The 24,708-nt window shown below is 44.8% G+C and overlaps 1 pseudogene across 1 annotated transcript; it reads right to left on the bottom strand.

Annotated features, from left to right (window-relative positions):
* Positions 1-16,745: 16,745 nt before the first annotated feature.
* On the bottom strand, positions 16,746-22,876 carry LOC311147156 (eukaryotic initiation factor 4A-II-like; annotated as a pseudogene). The gene is made up of 11 exons (XR_014615619.1): positions 22,814-22,876; positions 21,900-21,960; positions 21,459-21,589; positions 20,420-20,559; positions 19,842-20,010; positions 19,459-19,568; positions 18,910-19,053; positions 18,289-18,426; positions 18,097-18,171; positions 17,726-17,805; positions 16,746-17,465 (listed from the first exon to the last, which is right to left on the bottom strand). The product of XR_014615619.1 is annotated as a eukaryotic initiation factor 4A-II-like (transcript).
* Positions 22,877-24,708: the final 1,832 nt, after the last annotated feature.

Genomic DNA, 24,708 nt, shown 5'->3' with positions numbered 1-24,708 from the left:
TGGATTTCAAAGTTGGAAGAAATTACGGTGGGAACACAGTCTGCCATAGGAGACATTAAGAGACGTTTGGCTAATCTCCTTGGGATTCCAGGTATGGAAGACATTTTTCAGAGAGCTGGACTTCATCGATATGTGGGGACTGCGGTGAATGATCCTGAATTGTTGGCTGCAAGTAGAAATCGGCTGTGGAGAGCACTGAAAGATACTTTTCCAACAAATGTGCATCCTGACAACATTCTGATTGACCCACTAGGACAACAAGAAAATCCGAGAGCCTATGTGTCAAGAGTTCATCAAGTGTGGAGAAATATTACCGGAAATGATCCAGATGTGAGTCAAATTGAGCAGTCAATTTTGCGAACTCAGAGGAATGGTTGAGTCATCAACCAAAGAAAGTTCAACTCAGCTCATGTTGCATAATTTTAGGACCACAAGGAGCAGCTATGAAGATAAACACAGACGATTATCTGGATAAAGAATTTGAGATTGAGAAGAGTGTACGGATGACACATGAATCTATTTGCAGTGTGAAGATGGATTCAGACCCTATGAAAGAGGAGATGTTGCAACAAGTTCCAGAATGTTTGTGGTCTCAACACAGTACCGATATTGGACTTGTGAAATCAGCCCAACCGGTGAAAGTTGAACTTCGACCAGGAGCAAGACCTCCTTGGAAGAATCAGTATCCATTGAAAGATGAAGCAATCCAAAGGATTTAACCACAAATTGAAGGACTTTCGAAAGCAGGTGTTTTGAAGACAATAAAAAATCCTCAGAGTAACAATCCTTTGTTGTCTTTGGAGAAACCATGAGGGGTTGATAGTAGCGCCTCTACACCTATTAGGTCTGATGATTCAGGAAGCACATGGGTTAGCTCATGTTGCAAGGGTGGAGGTTAGGAGAATGATCACAAAGGAGTATGGTTTTTGGGAACCATATTTGCTTGAACAGGTTGACTATGTCATAGGCAGGTGCACAATCTGTCTGAAAAATAATGTTCGCAGGGGTGTGACTGTTCTTCCTGGTCACATTCCTACACCAAGAGGTCCTAATATGTCCAACTAAGCGAAAATATGCTCAATCGGTTGCCAAGTTCTTGTGTAAAGAAGTCATAAGCTGGTGGGGACTTCCCGATCGAATATCCTCAGATAATGGGAAGGAATTTGTGGTTAAATCAGTGAAATTGATGTTGCAAAAATTGGGAATTAAGCAACGTCTTGGAGCAGTTTATCACCCAAAAAGTCAAGGGATTTGTGAAAAAATGAACGGTGTCTTGAAAAATCGCATTGTCAAAATTTGTCAGCATACGGGTCTAAACTGGATAGCAGCACTTCCTTTAGCATTAATGGTGTGTTGCTCAAGTGAGTTGCGTGATCTACATATGACACCCCATGAACTGGTCACAGGAAGAAGGATGCCTACGCCTTGTTTGCGAACAAGCGGAAAGGGTCCAAGCTTGGCTCTTTTGGAAGATGAAATGAGAGCGTACGTTACATATATGGCCAATTTTCATAAAAAGTTGTCCACATATGTTTCTGACAGGCAAAGAAAAGAAGAGGTGCAGGAGAAGCTTGATGAGCAAAAAAGGAGTACAGTGCAACCTGGGGACAAGGTGTTCGTGAAGGTATTTAGAAGGAAGTGGTATAACGAACGTCGTGAAGGACCATTTGAAGTTGTTCGTAGTACTGGAACAGCTGTTCAGGTTAAAGGGTCTCCAACGTGGTATCATTTGTCACATTGTGTTAAAGCGCCTGGAGAAGAGGTGCCACGCGCAGAGAGACAAGATGTTGAAGGCTCAAGAGAGCAGGATGAAGATAGGGGAGAACAGGCAGAAGGAGAGATGCATGACAATATCCAGAGTCAAAACCCAGAAGGAGAGATTGTCCATGTTGTGGACAACGTTGATGATAATGTTTACACTTCTGATGATGCCAGAGATGACTCTGCAATGGATGGAAAGGAAAGGAGATTTGGGGACATTGATTTTCAATACATCCCAGAAACAACAGGGAATATTTCAGTGGAATGTGAAACAGCGGAGATCACCAAGGGCAACTCTGTTACAGGAGAAGCTGGTAATTCGGTTAAACAAAGTAGGCCCAGACCAGTTAGGAGAAAAGTCAGACCAAAACGTTACGAAAACTAGGGTTGAAGTAACTCTAGGAAAGTCAGCTCAGCTTCCATGTCAGTGCACGAGAGAGAACAGTGGTGAAGGGAAATTTAGAGTTCAGTGGGAAGATAGCTATGGCAGGAGTTTAGATCTGTTAGGAGCAGTTGCATTGAGAAAGTATGCGTTGCTGAATGATAAGAGAAGACTGAAGATTGAGGGTTATTGTAGTCTCTATGTGTACAATTCCCAGCAGGAGGATCAAGGTGATTATAAATGTATTTTTTATAATCCACAGTTTGAAAGTGAGGGATTAGAGTTGGAACTGAGAGTTAATGTAGTTACACTAGTGGTGATAGATGGAAATACAAGTAAAGAGCTCCAAGCTGTAGGGAAAATAGATTAATCAACAACAATGACATCAACACTTCAGCCTAATACAACAACAGTGAGAAGCAATTCAACTCTTTCAACATTGACAGTTATTAAAGCTATAAATGTATCACATTTGATTACAATGGAGCCTCAGAAAATCGCTCCAACACCAATTTTAGAAGAAAAGACTGTCATTAGGGTTAGGATGGGTGATACAGCTCATCTTCCTTGTAGATGTGAGAGACGGAGTGGGGGTGGTGACATTCCTCCCACGTGGAGAGATAATTATGGAGAAGAAGTGTTGTTATCAGGACCAGGCTTTCATGTGTATTCAATTGCATCATAGTTTAAAATGCATTGATAAAGATTTATAAATTGATCTGGAGTACTTAGGTGGTCGCCTGGGGCAGAGGGGCCGTGAGAGAATGTCACTGTCTTGATTGATTGATGGATATTTGGAAAGAAAGCTGCCAGACAGGTTTTTCGCTCTTACACTCCATAACGTTTTGTTTACACTTCATAAAAATGTGTTCACACTACATAAATCTTGTTTTATTGTTAAAGTTACACAAGATTTGTCATAATCCTATTCTTTTTGTTTTCGAGACTTAATTAGTCTCGAAGGGGGGAAATATGTAGAATCTGAACATTCCAGAATTTGGCTCTGCTTGCGGAAACATCTGGAAAACATTACTATAGGGGACCCCTAAGACAGAGGAGATTCGGATGTGTAAAGGCCAGGGATTGGTCTATAAAAAACCACCCATATTATGTTACATATTATAAATACCATGGTTGGAACAAAGGACGGGGAGGAATAACATATTAGAGATTGGGTCAGTTGTTCTCCAGATGTCTGCAGGAGTCTGTAAATTGATACTGTAATCTTTGATGTAATAAACCATTATAATTAAGGACAGTGTCAGCGGATTTCTTGTCATCACAGCATATCAGCATCGTTGTCTCGACACCACAGGGGGATGCCAGAAGAAGGCTACCTGCCCCAATGCATAGTGCCAACTGTAAAGTTTGGTGGAGCAGGAATAATGGTCTGGGGCTGTTGGTTTGGGCTAGGCCCCTTAGTTCTAGTGAAGGAAAATCTTAACGCTACAGCATACAATGACATTCTAGACAATTCTGTGCTTCCAACTTTGTGGCAACAGTTTGGGGAAGGCCCTTTCCTGTTTCAGCATAACAATGCCCCCGTGCACAAAGCAAGGTCCATACAGAAATGGTTTGTCGAGATTGGTGTGGAAAAACGTGATTGGCCTGCACAGAACCCTGACCTCAACCCCATCGAACACCTTTGGGATGAATTGGAACACCGACTACGAGCCAGGCCTAGTCGCCCAAAATCAGTGCCCAACCTCACTAATGCTCGTGGCTGAATGGAAGCAAGTCCCCGCAGCAATGTTCCAACATCTAGTGGAAAGCCTTCCCAGAAGAGTGGAGGCTGTTATAGCAGCAAAGGGGGGACCAACTCCATATTAATGCCCATGATTTTGGAATGAGATGTTCGACGAGCAGGTGTCCACATACTTTTTGTAATGTAGTGTATCAGCTTCAAATGTTTTTGTCTTTCCAGATCAGGCTGACTCGAAGGCTTGTGGGGGAGAGGTAAAATATCCTAAATTGTGATTGGCAAGAGTTGAAGAGGCATCTAGCCCATTGCTACAGCAAGATGTCATTTTTTATTAATTTGTTTATTTAACCTTTATTTAACCAGGTAAGCCAGTTGAGAACAAGTTCTCATTTACAACTGCGACCTGGCCAAGATAAAGCAAAGCAGTGCGATAAAAACAACAACACAGAGTTACATATGGGGTAAAACAAAACATAAAGTCAAAAAATACAACAGAAAATATATATACAGTGTGTGCAAATGTAGCAAGTTATGGAGGTAAGGCAATAAATAGGCTATAGTGCAAAATAATTACAATTAGTATTAACATTGGAATGATAGATGTACAAGAGATTATGTGCAAATAGAGATACTGGGGTGCAAATGAGCAAAATAAATAACAATATAGGGATGAGGTAGTTGGGTGGGCTAATTTCAGATGGGCTGTGTACAGGTGCAGTGATCGGTAAGGTGCTCTGACAACTGATGTTTAAAGTTAGTGAGGGAGATAAGAGTCTCCAGCTTCAGAGATTTTTGCAATTCGTTCCAGTCATTGGCAGCAGAGAACTGGAAGGAATGGCGGCCAAAGGAGGTGTTGGCTTTGGGGATGACCAGTGAGATATACCTGCTGAAGCGCATACTACGGGTGGGTGTTGCTATGGTGACCAATGAGCTAAGATAAGGCGGGGATTTGCCTAGCAGTGAATTATAGATGGCCTGGAGCCAGTGGGTTTGATGACGAACATGTAATGAGGACCAGCCAACAAGAGCGTACAGGTCACAGTGGTGGGTAGTGTATGGGGCTTTTTTTGTAAATGACATCGCCGAAGTCAAGGATCGGTAGGATAGTCCGTTTTACGAGGGCATGTTTGGCAGCATGAGTGAAGGAGGCTTTGTTGCGAAATAGGAAGCCGATTCTGGATTTAACTTTGGATTGGAGATTCTTAATGTGAGTCTGGAAGGAGAGTTTACGGTCTAACCAGACACCTAGGTATTTGTAGATGCCCACATACTCTAGGTCAGACCCGCCGAGAGTAGTGATTCTAGTCGGGTGGGCGGGTGCCAGCAGCGTTCGATTGAAGAGCATGCATTTAGTTTTACTAGTGTTTAAGAGCAGTTGTAGGCTACTGAATGAGTGTTGTATGGCATTGAAGCTCGTTTGGAGGTTTGTTAACACGGTGTCCTATGAAGGGCCAGATGTATACAAAATGGTGTCGTCTGCGTAGAGGTGGATCTGAGAGTCACCAGCAGCAAGAGCGACATCATTGATATACACAGAGAAAAGAGTCGGCCCAAGAATTGAACCCTGTGGCACCCCCATAGAGACTGCCATAGGTCCAGACAACAGGCCCTCCGATTTGACACATTGAACTATCTGAGAAGTAGTTGGTGAACCAGGCGAGGCAGTCATTTGAGAAACCAAGGCTATTTAGTCTGCCAATAAGAATGCGGTGGTTGACAGAGTCGAAAGCCTTTGCCAGGTCGATGAAGACGGCTGCACAGTACTGTCTCTTATCGATCGCGGTTATAATATCGTTTAGGACCTTGAGCGTGGCTGAAGTGCACCCATGACCAGCTCGGAAACCGGATTGCATAGCGGAGAAGGTACGGTGGGATTCGAAATGGTCGGTGATCTGTTTGTTAACTTGGCTTTCAAAAACTTTCGAAAGGCAGGGCAGGATGGATATAGGTCTGTAACAGTTTGGATCTAGAGTGTCACCCCCTTTGAAGAGGGGGATGACCGCGGCAGCTTTCCAATCTCTGGGGATCTCAGACGTTACGAAAGAGAGGTTGAACAGGCTAGTAATAGGGGTTGCGACAATTTCGGCGGCTAGTTTTAGAAAGAAAGGGTCCAGATTGTCTAGCCCAGCTGATTTGTAGGGGTCCAGATTGTGCAGCTCTTTCAGAACATCAGCTGTCTGAATTTGTGTGAAGGAGAAGCTGGGGGGGCAGAGCTGGTGGCCGGGGTAGTGGTAGCCAGGTGGAACGCATGGCCAGCCGTAGCAAAATGCTTGTTGAAATTCTCGATTATTGTAGATTTATCGGTGGTGATAGTGTTTCCTAGCCTCAGTGCAGTGCGCAGCTGGGAGGAAGTGCTCTTATTCTCCATGGACTTTACAGTGTCCCAAAACTTTTTGGAGTTAGTGCTACAGGATGCAAATTTCTGTTTGAAAAAGTTAGCCTTTGCTTTCCTAACTGCTTGTGTATATTGGTTCCTAACTTCCCTGAAAAGTTGCATATCGCGGGGGCTATTTGATGCTAATGCAGTACGCCACAGGATGTTTTTGTGCTGGTCAAGGGCAGTCAAGTCTGAGGAGAACCAGGGGCTATATCTGTTCTTAGTTCTGTCTTTTTTGAATGGGGCATGTTTATTTAAGATTGAGAGGAAATTACTTTTAAAGAACAGCCAGGCATCCTCTACTGACGGAATGAGATCTATATCCATCCAGGATACCTGGGCCAGGTCAATTAGGAAGGCCTGCTCGCTAAAGTGTTTTAGGGAGCGTTTGACAGTGATGAGGGGTGGTCGTTTGACCGCGGACCCGTTACGGACGCAGGCAATAAGGCAGTGATCGCTGAGACCCTGGTTGAAGACAGCGGAGGTGTATTTAGAGGGTAAGTTAGTCAGGATGATATCTATGAGGGTACCCATGTTTACGGATTTAGGGTTGTACCTGGTAGGTTCGTTGATAATTTGTGTGAGATTGAGGGCATCTAGTTTAGATTGTAGGTTGGCAGGGGTGTTAAGCATATCCCAGTTTAGGTCACCAAGCAGTACGAACTCTGAGGATAGATGGGGGGGCAATCAGTTCACATATGGTGTCCAGGGCACAGCTGGGGGCTGAGGGGGTCTGTAGCAAGCGGCAACAGTGAGAGACTTATTTCTGAAAAGGTGGATTTTTAGAAGTAGAAGCTCAAACTGTTTGGGCACAGACCTGGATAGTATGATAGAGCTCTGCAGGCTATCTCTACAGTAGATTGCAACTCCACCCCCTTTGGCAGTTCTATCTAGACGGAAAATGTTATAGTTGGGGATGGACATTTCAGAATTTTTGGTGGCCTTCCTAAGCCAGGATTCAGACACTGCTAGAACATCAGGATTGGTGGAGTGTGCTAACGCAGTGAATAACTCAAACTTAGGAAGGAGAATTCTGATATTAACATGCAAGAAACCAAGGCTTTTACGGTTACAGAAGTCAACAAATGATAGCGCCTGAGGAGGAGGAGTGACACTGGGGGCTGCAGGGCCTGGGTTAGCCTCTACATCACCAGAGGAACAGAGGAGGACTAGAATAAGGATACGGCTAAAGGCTTTAAGAACTGGTCTTCTAGTGCGTTGGGTACAGAGAATAAAGGGGGCAGATTTCCGGGCGTTGTAGAAAAGATTCAGGGCATTATGTACAGACAAGGATATGGAAGGATATGAGTACAGTGGAGGTAGCCCTAAGCGTTGGGTAACAATGAAAGAGATAGCATCACTGGAGGCACCGATTGAGCCGGTCTCCGCGTGTATGGGGGGTGGAACAAAATAGCTATCTAAGGCAGGTTTAGCTGGGCTGGGGGATCTACAGTGAAATAGTACAATAAGACATAACCGAAACAGCAATAAGCAAACCATATTGACATGGGAGAGAGGCATAAAGCAATCACACGTGTAATTTTAGAGAGCTAAGACAACAGCTGGTAATGGCGACACAGTTTGGGCTGAGGCTAAACATAAACAGGATGCGGTACCGTAAAAAGGAACAATCCAGCAGGCATCAGCTGTATAGCTGAGTTATCATAAGGTCCGGTGAACAGCAATAGGATAGTTCGGAGGTAGTTCGGGGGCTGCTAAAGCACTAGCGACCAAGAGGCCACGGCTAGCGTGTGCTAGCGGGCCGGGGCTAGCAGATGGAATCTTCGTGGTCGACGTCGTAACGGGAAGCCTGTTGTAACCACATCAGACGATTTCGTCGGCAGACCAGTCGTGTTGGATCTGTGGGGCTCCGTGTCAACACTAGGTGGTCCCGTCCGGTTGACAGAGCGGTAGATAGCCGGGAGATGGGCCTGGCTCAAAGCTAGCTCAGGCTGATTAGCCAAATCACAACGGCAATTTTGTTGCAGCTAGCTGGTAGCGATGAATCCGGTGTTAAAGGTCCAGTGATTCAGTGATTCCGGCAGAAAAAACGATATGTTCTGGGTCGATAACGCGCTGTGCAGACAGGCCGAATAATAGTCCAGGCTAGAGCTGGCTGGTAGGTGGTGCAGGCCATGGACAATGGTGAAAAAACGCTAACGGTAGCTAATAGCAAGTAGCTAGTTAGCTGGCTATTCCCGTCCGGTAGAACGAGAGGTAGATAGCCGGGATATGGGCCTGGCTCTAGGCTAGCTCGAGGCTAACTGGTGCATGCATCGGGGGCAGTGGTGATTAGCCAAACAGCAACATCCATTCGGTTGCGGCTAGCTAGTTGCGATCCGGTGATTCATTTCCAGTGATTAAATTATTCCGGCAGAAAAATCCAATGTTCTGGGTGAAATACCGCTAACTGTGGCTATTAGCAAGTAGCTAGTTAGCTGGCTAGCTAGTTTCAACTGGAGATTCTAGATAAAAGGTAAGTCAATAATAGAATCCGTTCCACATTAGAGTGAGGCGGGTTGCAGAAAAGTATATTTTGTAGAAGGTTGAAAAGTCTGATAGGGAAATACGTATGAAAAATACAAAAAAACAGGGTATTTACAGGCTATTTACAGACACACGACAAAAACACGACTTCACTGCTACGCCATCTTGGACCATGTCATGCATGCCTCAGAGACAGTAGTCTCAAAACTATAGCTATATTGTTGTTGATGTAAGACTTTAAACTTGGACTTTTCTGTCTCCATAATGACATCACCAATAGTTTTGAGGAAGTGCATTTCTGATATGTGGCATGAGTAAGATAAGAAGAGGTTGAATCGTTCAAAACGATTGCTATGTGGGATCCTTGGGACGTCTCTATCCTTAACCTTAACCCCTAACCTTAACCTGTCACGTCTTATCCCGCTCCCCCTCTCCGGCGCTCGACGTCGCCGGTCTACTAGCCACCGGTCCTGGCAACGATCTTTACGCACACCTGCGTCTCATCATCAGTCACACCTGGACTTCATTTCTCTCTTGATTACCTACTCTTTATATAGCACTCTTTTGTTATCACTCAGCAGGTAGTATTGTTTCTATGTCAGACGCTTCTCGTTTTGCATCGTTCCATGTTTGTTGTTACTAAACTCACTAACTGCACCTGCTTCCTGACTCCCTGCATCTACGTTACAGAATACTACCTCAACAAATGGAAGCAGCAGTTAATCAAGACATCCCAGCTGGTCGGTGAACAGGGACACCTACTTCGTCAACACCATGAACAGCTGGCTCATTTGGGAACGGCTATGGATGAGGTCCTCCACGTTCTTCAACGAGTCGACATTACTCAAGGGGCGTCATTTACATTTACATTTGAGTCATTTAGCAGATGCTCTTATCCAGAGCGACTTACAGTTACATTATTATTATTATTATTTTTTAACAGCAGAGGATTCTCTGCCACACGTCGACCCAGTGAGCCAGTATCCCAGCCCATCCAGCAGTCAGTCATGGTTAGTGATGCCCGATTGTCCCTCCCGGACAAATATGACGGGACTCCATCGAAATGCTGTGGCTTCCTACTCCAGTGCTCCCTCTATTTCGACCATCAGACGGGAGCCCTCACCACTGAGAGGTCCAAGGTTGCCACGGTTATTTCTCTGCTGACCGGACGGGCGTTGGAGTGGGCCAAGGCCCTCTTGGAGAGAGGAGATGAGGAGCTGGGTTCCTATGAGGGGTTCATGGCTCTGTTCAGGGGGGTCTTGGACCATCCACCAGAGGGTAGAGAGGGGGATGAATGTCTACTCCAACTACGGCAGGATGGCCAGACCACGGCGGAGTACGCAATCACCTTTCAGACAGTGGCAGCAACCAATGGATGGAATGAGCCGGCGCTCCGCTCCCTATTCAGAAGAGGATTGCGCGAAGAGGTCCAGACGGAGTTGGCGTGCCGAGACGACAACCTATCCTTGGACGCCCTCATTGCGGTGGCCATCCGTCTGGATAACCTGCTTCGGGAGCGTCGGTACCCTCATTGCCTCTCTCCCTCCTCCGTTGATCGTTCTGAGTCAGAGCCTGAACCCATGGAGGTGGGGGCCTCACGCCTCTCCACGGCTGAGCGACGCCATCGTAGACAGCTGTGGATCTGTCCTTATTGGGGACAGGAGGGGCATCAGCTTCAACGGTGTCCGGTACGTTCTAACCGGAGGTCCACGAGAGTAGAGGGACCGCCATGTGATCATCCGTCTCCTGGGTTTGGCTTGAGTATTCCATCATCACTTTCCTAGTATGAATTTCACTGGCTGGCTTTCATGTTTTGTTTATACAGTTCTAGTGGACTCCGGTGCCGCAGGGAATTTTATTGACCAGGCCCTCGCCTCCTCCCTTAACATCACCTCATACCCGCTCTCCTCTCCTTGTCCGGTTCAAGCGCGTGACGATCACACACATAACAGCACCACTCACCCTCACTGTGGAATCCATACATCAAGAAAGCCTTCCCTTCCTCATCAGTGCACCCATACACAAGATCATCCTCTGCTTCCCATGGCTTCAACGTCATAACGCCGAAAATGAAAATCACTGACTGGACACCCGAATGCCGGAAGACCTGCTTACCCTTTCCCTGTGGTTCTACGTCAGTTGAGAGTCCTGTGGTTGCCCTTCAGCCCAACATCCCGGAGGTATACCAAGATCTTCGGGAGTTTTTTTCCTGTCTCACTCCTCATCACCCCTGGGACTGTGCCATCGACCTGCTTGCAGGCTCTGCGCGGCCACATCTACCCTCTGTCGGTGGCCGAAACCAAAGCTATGGAGGAGTACATCCAGGAGGCTCTCCAGCAGGGTTTCATTAGCACCTCTTCTGCATCGGCAGGCTTCTTTTTTGTGGCCAAGAAGGACGGAGGATTGCGCCCGTGCATCAATGACAGAAACCTGAATTCCATCCCCACAAAGTACCGCTACTCTCTCCCATTGGTTCCGGCCGCGATTGAACAACTCCGCGGGGCCCGGTTTTTCACCAAATTAGACCTGCGGTGCGGAGTGCCCACAATTTGATCCGCATCTGGGAGGGGGATGACTGGAAAACGGCATTCAGCACGATGTCTGGTCACTACGAGTACTTTGTGATGCCTTTTGGATTAGCCAATGCTCCGTCAGTGTTCCAGTTATTCGTCAACGAGGTGTTCTGGGACATGCTTGGACGGCAGGTGGTCGTGTATATCGACGACATCCTGGTCTACTCGGCTACCTTGGAGCACATCGCTCACGTCCGAGTAGTCCTGGAACGCCTCCTGGCCAACCACCTGTACATCAAGGCAGAGAAGTGCCAATTTCATCAGGAGGACGTATCCTTTTTGGGTTACCAGATCGGCCCGTAAGGAGTCATGATGGTTGAGAGGAAGGTGGATGCTGTCAGGTCATAGCCAGTCCCAACCACCATAAAGTTTTTTTTGGGATTTGCCAACTTCTACCGCTGATTCATTAAGAACTTTAGCTCGATCACCTCTCCTCTCACTTCTCTCCTCAAGCGGGGTCCCCGGAAGTTGGGATGGAATTCTGCAGCTGATGAAGCCTTCCGCCTACTGAAGGGTCGTTTCACCTCAGCCCTGTTGCTTGAACATCCAGATCCAACGCTGCCCTTCGTGGTGGAGGTGGAACCCTCAGAAAAGTAGGTGTGGGGGCTGTCCTGTCCCAATGTCAAGGTAATCCACAGTAATTGTATCCATGTGCACATTACTCAAAAAAGCTGTCTCCTGCAGAGAGGAATTATGATGTTTGAGATCGGGAGCTCCTGGCGGTGAAGTTGGTATTACAAGAGTGGAGACACTGGCTGGAGGGCGCCAAGGACCCATTTCTCATTCTCACCGGCCATCGGAACCAGGAGTACATACGAACAGCGAGGCGACTGAACACGCTCCAAGCCAGGTGGGTCCTTTTCTTCACCAGATTCGATTTCACACTGACATATCGCCCAGGTAAAAAAATATCAAAGCCGATGCCCTGTCCCGTCTCTACGATTCGGGAGAGGTTCCTGTCTTGAGTGCACCCATAATACCGCCCTCTCGAGTCGTAGCCCCCGTGCTCTGGGACGTAGATGTGGACATTCGCAAGGCCCTGGAGAGTGAACCCGCACCTGCCCTCCTGAGCGCACCTACGTTCCCATGATGATAAGGGATCGGCTATTGACCTGGGAGCACACAGCTGTCGTCTCTGGACATCCAGGTATTACTCACACCGTTCAGTCCATCTCTGGAAAGTACTGGTGGCCCACCTTGGTGCAGGACGTCACTCTATGTCAACTCCTGTTCTGTATGTGCCCAATCCAAATCCCCCTGGGAACGCTCCAGCAGGGAAACTCCTTCCCCTTCCCGTGCCTCAGCGTCCCTGGTCTCATCTGTCCATTGACTTTGTCACTGATCTCCCCTCTTCTGATGGTTTTACCACCATTTTGGTGATATTGGACAGATTCTCTAAATCATACCGTTTCATCCCTCTCTCTGGGCCTGATTCCTTCCTTGGGCCAAATACGCTGTCCGCAGGCGGAACGCCACCGCAGTGAGGCTCCCATGTTCCCACAATGAACAACCAGTTTTTCTCCAGTCCTTTGGAAGACCGGCTTTTCAATCCGAAAAACATTTAACAATGCAGGAGAACTGGTCCAGGTGGAATCAGCCACTCTCTATCCAAATGTCCAATGAGTTGACTTTTATCCTCTTCCCTCTCAATGTGGCCCTGCCAGCATAATTGCATTGACTTCTGTGAACGTGGGACTCAAAGAACAAAGCTGATGTGCTAAAAATAAAGGCATATACCATATCATAGCCAATTACACATTCATTGAGGTGCTCAGTGCCCCTGAGGCAGACTATAATTATAACTAACCTGCCTGCCTCCAACCTACACACAGGCACAGAGATATGGAGAATTTATACAAACATGCCTAGCTAAATACACTGCTCAAAAAAATTAAGGGAACACTAAAATAACACATCATATAGCTGAATGAATGAAATAATCTTATTAAATACTTTTTTCTTTACATAGTTGAATGTGCTGACAACAAAATCACACAAAAATTATCAATGGAAATCAAATTTATCAACCCATGGAGGTCTGGATTTGGAGTCACCCTCAAAATTAAAGTGGAAAACCACACTACAGGCTGATCCAACTTTGATGTAATGTCCTTAAAACAAGTCAAAATGAGGCTCAGTAGTGTGTGTGGCCTCCACGTGCCTGTATGACCTCCCTACAACGCCTGGGCATGCTCCTGATGAGGTGGCGGATGGTCTCCTGAGGGATCTCCTCCCAGACCTGGACTAAAGCATCCGCCATCTCCTGGACAGTCTGTGGTGCAATGTGGCATTGTGGATGGAGCGAGACATGATGTCCCAGATGTGCTCAATTGGATTCAGGTCTGGGGAACGGGCGGGCCAGTCCATAGCATCAATGCCTTCCTCTTGCAGGAACTGCTGACACACTCCAGCCACATGAGGTCTAGCATTGTCTTGCATTAGGAGGAACCCAGGGCCAACCGCACCAGCATATGGTCTCACAAGGGGTCTGAGGATCTCATCTCGGTACCTAATGGCAGTCAGGCTACCTCTGGCGAGCACATGGAGGGCTGTGCGGCCCCCCAAAGAAATGCCACCCCACACCATGACTGACCCACCGCCAAACCGGTCATGCTGGAGGATGTTGCAGGCAGCAGAACGTTCTCCACGGCATCTCCAGACTCTGTCACATGTGCTCAGTGTGAACCTGCTTTCATCTGTGAAGAGCACAGGGCGCCAGTGGCGAATTTGCCAATCTTGGTGTTCTCTGGCAAATGCCAAACGTCCTGCACGGTGTTGGGCTGTAAGCACAACCCCCACCTGTGGACGTCGGGCCCTCATACCACCCTCACGGAGTCTGTTTCTGACCGTTTGAGCAGACACATGCACATTTGTGGCCTGCTGGAGGTCATTTTGCAGGGCTCTGGCAGTGCTCCTCCTGCTCCTCCTTGCACAAAGGCGGAGGTAGCGGTCCTGCTGCTGGGTTGTTGCCCTCCTACGGCCTCCTCCACTTCTCCTGATGTACTGGCCTGTCTCCTGGTAGCGCCTCCATGCTCTGGATGAGCTGCACTACCTGAGCCACTTGTGTGGGTTGTAGACTCTGTCTCATGCTACCACTAGAGTGAAAGCATCGCCAGCATTCAAAAGTGACCAAAACATCAGCCAGGAAGCATAGGAACTGAGAAGTGGTCTGTGGTCACCACCTGCAAAACCAGTCCTTTATTGGGGGTGTTTTGCTAATTGCCTATAATTTCCACCTGTTGTCTATTCCATTTGCACAACAGCATGTGAAATGTATTGTCAATCAGTGTTGCTTCCTAAGTGGACAGTTTGATTTCACAGAAGTGTGATTGACTTGGAGTTACATTGTGTTGTTTAAGTGTTCCCTTTATTTTTTTGAGCAGTGTACAACAGAGATTAAAATTGAGGCCATACAAACTTGCCTGCTTTATTGCTACAAACAGAAACAGTACTATTATGATCTGCACAGTGCCTTCATAAAGTATTCACACCCCTAGACTTTTTCCACATTTTGTTGTTACAAAGTGGGATTAAAATGGATTTAATTGTCGTTTGTCAGCAATCTACACAAAATTGGATTGTGCATTATCGTTCCACACCTGGATTGTGCAACATCTTTCCACACCTGGATTGTGCAACGTTTGCCATTATTATTTTCAAAATTCTTCAAGCTCTGTCAAATTGGTTGTTGATCATTGCTATACAACCATTTTCAGGTCCTTCCATAGATTTAAGCAGATTTAAGCCAAAACTGTAACTCGGCCACTCAGGAACATTCACGGTCTTCATGGTAAGCAATGCCAGTGTAGATTTGGCCTTGTGCTTTAGGTTATTGTCCTGCTGAAAGGTGAATTCATGTCCCAGTGTCTGGTGGAAAGCAGACTGAACCAGGTTTTCCTCTATGATTTTGCCTGTGCTTAGCTACATTCCATTTTTTTTTTTATCCTGAAAAACTCCCGTCCTTAACGATTACAAGCATACCCATAACATGATTACAAGCAGCCACCACTATGTTGTGTAGTAAGCTTTCATTGTCTGCTTATATGCCCCCTAAATTTATCCTATGGTTTTGACTTGGTGTACAGGCAGAATACTGTAAGAACAGCCATATTCTGAATTCTGTCGCTGTACATAAAGTGCTGAACTAAGTCATAGTTGACTACAGCCGTCCTAGCTCGCTCATGTCTTAGTCAAAATTATGGATTGCCTCTTATCCGCTTGTCGTCCCCTTATGCCATAGTTTGTACGTCTCAATTGTCAGTAGAAACCATTTGTTAAAGCAAGTCAGCCATGGTTTTTAAAAAGGCAGTAAATGAGGCTGAATGAACATGTCGCTGCCAGACAAGGCTCCACTGATAGGCAGGTGTAGCGGTGGTAAGGATTCACTCCATGGTGCTGAAAAGAAAGCTCTGCTGTTGGGACAGCTTTATGTAGGCCCTAACAGTTTGTCACCGTTATATTGCAATTAATGTATTGTTTGTGATGATTTGATGGCATGCATTTAAAAAAAAAAGGTTTGCCCCACCAACATTTATGCTAAAATCACCACTGGAAACTATGATCACCATGAGCCACAATTTGGGAAGTCATTAACCTGCATCTCCACTAGCAGTTGTCTGCAACATTAACCTAATACTCAGTGGCATAGAAATGTACTGGTTGTCCTTTGTGTAATAGGATGCACCAATGCTTCTCCACAACATATGCCACCTTCAAGACACTGGCAATATTGGGCTGAGATAGGCCAGTCATTTATAGATGGGTTTCCCAAACTCAGTCCTGGGGGGCACGTTTTGGTTTTTGGCCTAGCACTGCACAGCAGATTCAAATAATCAAAGCTTGATGAGTTGGTTATTTTACGTCAGCTTTGTAGTGCTAGGGCAAAACCAAAATATGCACCCAGGTGTCACCCTAGGACAGTTTGGGAAACCCTGATTTACAGTGCTGCAGATGTGACCATAGGAAACGTTTCAAACTAAGAACTTATGTTCTCATTGGACAAGATCAGTATCAACTACACCAGGGATGGGCAACTGATGGGGTGGGGGCAACAAAATCTGAACCGAGGCTAGCAGGTCTGCATACCCTCATCCATACAGAGCCAGCCCTAGCCTGTTGAGGGCGCCAAGTGAAATTGTTGGAACCACTGGGCTCCCGAGTGGCGCAGCATCTCAGTGCTTGAGGCGTCACTACAGACCCCCTGGTTCAATTCCAGGCTGTATCACAACCGTACGTGATTGTGAGTCCCATAGGGCGGCGCACATTTGGCCCAGCGTTGTCCAGGTTTGGCCGGTGTAGGCCGTCATTGTAATTAAGAATTTGTTCTTAACTGACTTGCCTAGTTAAATAAATAAAACAAACTAGTCTAGACATCTCAAAGAACATGCCATTGTGTCAAAGGCTACCTAACAAGTAAGTACCTCAACAAATATTTAACCGCGCCATAAATAATAATACATGGTATCATTTAGTACAGCAAGTTTGGTTTTATTAAGACATTCATACAGTTTTAGGGAAAATGGCTACACGCTCAAAACGAGCTGTTAGGAAAAACGTATGGAGCAAAATATGGTCAAACCAAGGATTTGACAAAGCGTGATATGGTACACTTAAATTAACACATTCCACTTAAGTAAAAAGAAAAGTGAGTTAAATCTAACATTGTCTAAATCTAACATTAGACTCGCATTCCACCGCACATATGTTAGCATAACATAATTGGCAGACTTAATACCGCACTAATACCCTTTAGTCCAAAAGTAAATCATTAAATGGTGAACAACATCCACTACACACACCTTAATTGAACACTGAAATAAACTACTGATAAGAACCATCATGTTGACTGTCTCCATGGCTTGTGGTTTCAACCAGCAAACTCTCTCAAGGTTAGAATCTACAACTGTCCACGAGAGACCACCATTGTCACCTCATCTTACAAATATCGGAAGTCTGATTCAAGGATAGCATTGAGAAGTTTGCCTCAAATAAACACAATGAGAGTACGACCGCTAGCACTGCGTTAAAATCTGCCAGGTTCAAATCAGGTCAGCCACGTTCAAAGGCATCTCGTCCACTGTCGTATTGTAAAACGTCTCGATGTCCCGAAGGATACGCTTGTCCTCCTCGGTCACAAAGTTTATAGCCACGCCTTTTCTGCCAAAACGGCCACCACGACCAATTCTGGAGAAATGGGGGAGGAGGAACAATCTTTAGGTACAGGTCCACTTTCCAATTACAATAGATTCAGTCTCAGCACGTAATAATATAATATGCCATTTAGCAGACGCTTTTATCCAAAGCGACTTACAGTCATGCGTGCATACATTTGTGTATGGGTGGTCCCGGGGATCGAACCCACTACCTTGGCGTTACAAGCGCCGTGCTCTACCAGCTGAGCTACAGAGGACCACGTCTTCCATTTAGTCAGGGACTGTACATACCTGTGAATATAATTCTCTCAGTTTGTAGGAAGGTCATAGTTTATGACCAGGGAAACCTGCTGCACATCAATTCCTCGAGCCTGAATAAATAAATAAAAACACGAGTTAAACTCAATTCAAGTTGAAGCGCCATCAGATTTACAATGCATTTGATTGTAAATGTAGTCTGACATTAAGTAACAGATTCCTACAGTGAGAGAAACCCGTGGTGGAGAACAAACATTTAATCTCCCAAAAGGTGTTACTGCTAAGCCATAAAAAGGGCAGTCGCAGAGAAAAAGCTTTTGGGTTGCATTTGGGATAACAATAACATGTAACCATGTCAAGTAATCATTCATGACAGTTAGATAAGAGCGAGATTCCAGCCTCACCAGTAAGTCAGTTGTGATGAGTCCTCTGCTGGAGCCAGACCTGAACTCCCTCTCCTTCTGGTCCATGTCTCCATGCTGGAAAACACAAACCACGTTCATTCAACCTGCATTCTAAAATACAACCCCATGTCCAATATGACAGTAATTTTAGCGACATTATAATTCAGGTAGCAATGTTTCTGGTGGTCTTACCAGAGCAGAGACAGTGAAGTCCCTTAAGTGCATCTTCTCGGTCAGCCAGTCGACCTTCCTCCTGGTGTTGAGGAAGATGACTGCCTGAGTGATTGTCAGCGTCTCCTACAGGTCGCATAACGTGTCCAACTTCCACTCCTGGAAGAACCGCGAGGGAAACAACTTATTTCACCGACCAGACCTGGCAAGCCTTACAACATACCCCACTTCTAAATGATGAAACATTACAATAAATATTGTAGCACAGAATGTTGAGACAAAGGACACTGGACATTAAGCGGTCCGTCCTAGCCTCATTTCAACAATGCTTTTACTGTCCTTCCTTGGTGTACCCATGCTTACATGCCCGCAAGAGCCAAGCCCGAAAGCCTCGCCCCACAATTTTAGCAGGGTGCTTTAAAGAAGGGAAATGCTATATACTTTGTGGACTACAAAAACACAATATTTGCAACTGGATATATTTGTATTTATTACAGATCCCCTTAGCTGCTGCCAAGGCAGCAGCTACTCTTCCTGGGGTCCAGCAACATCAAAGCAGTTATATACACACAATACAAAATATTACATGGCATTACATTTCATAACACATGTAGAGCCATGTCTTTTCTGAACACTACCCACCTCTCGCTCTACATTGATGTAGAACTGCTTAATACCCTCTAGTGTAAGCTCTTATTTTTTCACCAGAATGCGAATGGGCTCTCGCATGAACTTCTTTGTCACCTCCAGCACATCCGTAGGCATGGTGGCAGACAGGAGGACCACCTGCAGAGAGTTAGGAGAAACACTTGTTAAAACTGCAACTGGAGGAAAAATGCGCTCATCATTAATAGTTGCTGATTAATTGTTGCACTGGGCCTTGAGACAAGAGGTCAACGAACATTAAGAAAGAGGTTCGACCACAACTCATTTCTGGCACAGTGCATAGTGCTCTCCTTCCACGCAATACTCTGCTAGCATTATTGCATAAACCAAGCGAACCTGGATTCTGCAATTTTAGCACAGTTCTTTTATGTGGAAGTGGGGTGACTGGGGCAGAGACAAGCCCATGCTGATTGCCTTGTGACAACAAGATTTAACTTTATTTCTACAGTAAAGCTCAAGAATTGAATCTGGAAATCTACACATATTTACGAGTAAAATGTGCAAAATACAACAAATGAGACCTACTTGAATGTGTGTGCTCAGTTTCTGGAAGATCTCATATATCTGATCCTTGAAGCCACGACTCAGCATCTCATCAGCTTCGTCCAGGACAAACATCTTGATGCATTTCGGAGCTTTAAGTAGATGTTAGAGGGCACAACTTAAAATCTGCACCGTGGTCAAGCCAAACTAGAAGGGCCTCTAAAGCACGCCAATGGACAAGATTATATATAAGATTTATATATACACACTTTCTTACTTTAAACTTTGCATTTTTGGTTAAACGCTTGTAAGTAAGCATTTCACAGTAAGGGCTACACCTGTTGTATTCAGCTCATGTGACAAATACAATTTGATTTGAATATGAGTTAGTCAGATGGCAGATACTTACACTGATGACTACTTACACAGGTATCTCCTGTTAAGCATATCAAACACCCGGCCTGGAGTTCCTACCACTATGTGGGGGGCCTCGGCCTGCAGCTTCTGCATTTCGTTGCGGACGTTGGTGCCCCCAATGCAGGCGTGGCAGGCAGCACCCATGTAGTCCCCCAAAGCCAGAATCACCTTCTGGATCTAAGAAAACAGATCAAACAAATACAAATGCTTCATGACGATTTGCTCTCAGCATCAATGTATTATACTGGACTCAACGGTTTTGAGTGATCAGTAAAACAAGTTGTCACCATTATCAGGTCTGTCCCGAAAGATGAAATGCCATCATTTCACTCAACACTTCTTACAGAAGGGAACTGAAATCCCCTATAACAAGCAGTCAGCTCAACTTTCAGACCAATGCAGTCATGGACGGACTACACCAATCCTAAAAGAGAGCCATCACCTCCTTTAGCCCAATTAGTTGATTTTTGCATAAAGAAATTAAGTGGCGGGAATTTTTTTTTACCTTTTTAGTTTGAGATCTTCCGAATATGCCGCCTCGGTCTGATACACACTTAAGTTTATCCTGTCCTCAGGTACAGCATACCTGCTGAGCCAGCTCCCTGGTGGGGGCCAGAACCAGAGCCTGGGTCCCTTTCTGCTCCATGTCCAGCTGCTGCAGGATAGAGATAGCAAATGTGGCAGTCTTGCCCGTGCCTGACTGGGCTTGGGAAATGACATCGTAGCCTGGGAAGGGAAAGATAAAAGGGGTTGCATGATCAGAATAAAAAATAAATAAAACGTTGCTTTGCCGAGTGACAATTGACTTGAGTGATCAGTAATACTAAAAAATAGTTATCTCCATTGCTGTGTCAGTCCCGAAAGATGGTATGCCATCATTTCACTCAATATATCCGAGAATTTTGAACTTGTAATTATACTGAACAAAAATATAAACGCAACATATAAAGTGCTGGTCCCATGTTTCATGAGCTGAAATAAAAGATCTCAGAAAATGTCCATATGCACAAAAAGCTTCTCACATTTTGTTTATATCCCTTTTAGTGAGCATTTCTACTTTGCCAAGATAATACAGCCACCTGACATGTGGCAAATCAAAAAGCTGATTAAACAGCATGATCATTACACAGGTGCACCTTGTACTGTGGACAATAAAATGCCACTAAAAGGTGCAGGTTTGTCACACGACACAATGCCACAAATGTGTCAAGTTGAGGGAGCGTGTAATTGACATTCTGACTGCAGGAATGTCCAACAGGGGTGTTGCCAGATAATTTAATGTTAATTTTTCTACCATAAGCTAACCCCAAAGTAGTTTCAGAAAATATGGCAGTACGTCCAACCGGCCCCACAACCGCAGACCACGTGTAACCACGCTAGCCCAGGACCTCCACATCTGGCTTTTTTGCCTGCAGGATCATCTGAGAGTGGAGTGGGGGGGGGGGCGGGGGCTGCCATGTGGGTGGGCCTATCCATGCGAAATCCATAGATTAGGGCCTAATGAATTTATTTCAATTAACTGATTTCCTTCTATGAACTGTAACTCAGTAAAATCTTTGAAATTGTCACGTTTATATTTTTGGTCAGTATATTTATTTGTATCAACAAGCCATTGATTCGCATACCTTTGATACAAGGAATGATTGCCCTCTGTTGAATGGCTGATGGCTTCTCAAAACCATATGCATAGATACCCCTAAGGTGTCTCCTTCAGGGCCATGTCATCGAAGTTGTCCGTAATCGCTTTCCAGTTGCTCTGCACAATAAGAGTATTCAGTTTACACATCGTTTTGATTACATAAGTGGTTTAGATGACAGTGAGTTAACTGCAGGCCTATGCTTGAGGTTTTTGAGCGATCAGTATAAAAAGTTGTCACCATTATCAGGTCTGTCCCGAAAGATGAAATGCCATCATTTCACTCAACACCCGCTACAGAAATGAATTGAAATCCACTATAACAAGTGGTATGCAAGGAGTCAGGTACATTTTCAGACCACACCAATCCTCAGATATCTTTTATTTTAACTGAATTAATTGAGCAAAAAGAGTTTAGTTGAAAACGTACCTCGATGACACCGTTAGGCTCCATTCCCGCTGGCCCAGCATCATGCTCACGATCTCTTGAGCTATTGGAGAAATAACGGTCAGCTTCAGACATGGCCTAACTAAGCAACCAAAAACATTTATCAGATTAACTTCAATATGGTTATTGGGCGGTTATAGTGTTGGTTAATCAATTACAGGAAAACCCAAGTCTGCCATGTGGGAAATTGGGAAAAATGTGATACGGTAAAAATACAAAAAGGTGTCTACATAGCTACTAGTTTCAGTCCGGAAATATGGGATGGCAATATTTCACACTTCGTCCAAAAATTCTAAATGACATAATGTTGCTTATCCAGTTGAGCCTGTGCGGTCCAATTTCACCAACTTTGTTGGTTGGGCGCGCACGTGTCTCGTTCGGTAATCTCAGTTAAGGCTGACAAACCCCCGAAATTCGACAAGATAAGCTCACATTATTCGCTAGCTAACATTTTATTTCCTTATAAATGTGTATTTTAATCCTGCGGCCAGCCATCTCGGTGCGTGGTAAGTTAACCAACGTTAGCTTAGCAGAGTTAGCTGGAACTAGTAGGCCATGGATGACACATTAGCATTAACTAAGTAGTCATACGTAAAATAACATGCCTATCAGTTAAGATGTACAAATGAGGTCTTGATAACTAATTAGTATATTTTACTGCATATTCTTTGCATACTAACGTTACACGCAACTAAACATGAGTCGGACGTGAACTGCCATCTTGGCAGAGCTATAAAGTAGCTAACTAACATTAGGTACTAGATAGCTAATGCCAATGGGTCCGGCGTAAACCAGCTAGTTTCCTCTGAATATCTGCAAGATGTATGGAAAATCCATGCCTATTAATACCTGTAATTTTACTATAATTGTAAATGAAACAAGTTTTTTTTTTTTACCTGTTGTAATCAGGAGACTCGCTAGACATGATCCGTTTACAACTTCAACATGTGACTGGAAAGACCTACGTAGAGGAGGACAAGCTATTTTATATAGCCGGACTATTTTTACTGATATGTAAAAACTCAATCTATTCGACAAGACTTTCTCAACTCAACAACCCAATATTTTTAATATACAAATACTTATTTTTTATGTGTTAATACTGTGAAGTTACATTCTATAAAGATAAAACAAAAAAAGATTTAGACTATATTTTATAACGGAATGATATTGCAGTACAAGTTGGATGTGCTTCGGTTGCTACGGCGTCCTCATCATGTCAAATTTCAGGGAATGGAAAATTCAATGGTCATTGCTATATGGAATCCTTGGGACGTCCCTACCTTAAATCCTAATCTTAACCCCTACCCTTACCCTAACCTTAACTCTTACCTTAACCCTTACCTAACCCTAACCCTTACCTTAACCATTTAAAAAGTCAACTTCAATGGGGTTTGGACGTCCCAAGGATTCCAGATAGCAAGGATGCAGGAGTACCTTTGCCAAGACAACATACTGTATCAACTTTATGAAATAATTTCTAACCTCACACAGACTCCTATTTTTTCTCATGTCATGTGTAGTAACGCTCTGTTTTACCCATCATACATTTGGAATGTTTTAGATTATTATCAAAGATATAGCTGTCCCGGCCCTATGCCCATGTCAAAAATGCTAAACTGAGGCTTGAATGCAAAATAAATATGTTTATTAAAACATCATGGTGCCCAAAAAATCATATTGCAAGAAAGTGCATAAATAAAAAACGTACAGGTGTGTAAATCCTACAAGTAAAAACAAAACGGACATAATTTGTAAATCGGTCTGGATAAGAGCGTCTGCTAAATGACGTAAATGTAAATGTAATAACCACTAGCAAACTCCCTGTTTACAGTTCATTGTGAAGATTGCTGCATCTTTCAATGAGATTCAACGGTGAACATGCAGTACATTACAGAAAATATGTAATTGGTGGACATTGATTCCAGTGTTTGTATAATGAGTGGTATAGATAGAGCATTATTATACAATATATATTTTGGGGATAGCACACTGCAATATCATGGGAACAGAATGCTAATTAAATAGCTGTTGGCTGGGCTCCCTGCCTGTGCCCTGCCTGTGCCATTAAACCCCTTCAACTTATCCAGAACGCTGCAGCCCGTCTGGTGTTCAACCTTCCCAAGTTCTCTCATGTCACCCCGCTCCTCCGCACACTCCACACTCTACTACAAGACCATGGTGCTTGCCTACGGAGCTGTGAGGGGAACGGCATCTCCTTACCTTCAGGCTCTGATCAGACCCTACACCCAAAAGAGGGCACTACGTTCATCCACCTCTGGCCTGCTAGCTCCCCTACCTCTACGGAAGCACAGTTCCCGCACAGCCCAGTCAAAGCTATTCGCTCCTCTGGCACCCCAATGGTGGAACAAGCTCCCCCACGACATCAGGACAGCGGAGTCACCGACCACCTTCCGGACACTTGAAACCCTACCTCTTTAAGGAATACCTGGAATAGTATAAAGTAATCCTTCTTCCCCCACCCCCCATACATAAAAAAAAAAAAGAGAAAAAAAAGGTGGTTGTCCAACTGGCTATCATAAATTGAATGCACCAATTTGTAAGTCGCTCTGGATAAGAGCGTCTGCTAAATGATGTAAATGTAATAGTAGCTATATTAATAATACAGTTGAGAGATTTTGTAATATTGTCATTTACATACTCTGTATTGTATTCTTATGGTTGGGTCTGGTAAAGAGGTATTGTGTGTCTGTCTATCTGTTCAGTTTGAAACATGAGAATATGGTATCCAGGCAGGAGACATAAGTATCTGGTGTCCAAATTTTCAGCG

The sequence above is a fragment of the Coregonus lavaretus genome, assembly GCF_964263955.1.
Source record: "Coregonus lavaretus genome assembly, chromosome: 19".
Classification (NCBI taxonomy): domain Eukaryota; kingdom Metazoa; phylum Chordata; class Actinopteri; order Salmoniformes; family Salmonidae; genus Coregonus; species Coregonus lavaretus.
The sequence above is the reverse complement of the archived record's forward strand: the minus strand, read 5'-3'. Positions and strand labels throughout refer to the sequence as shown.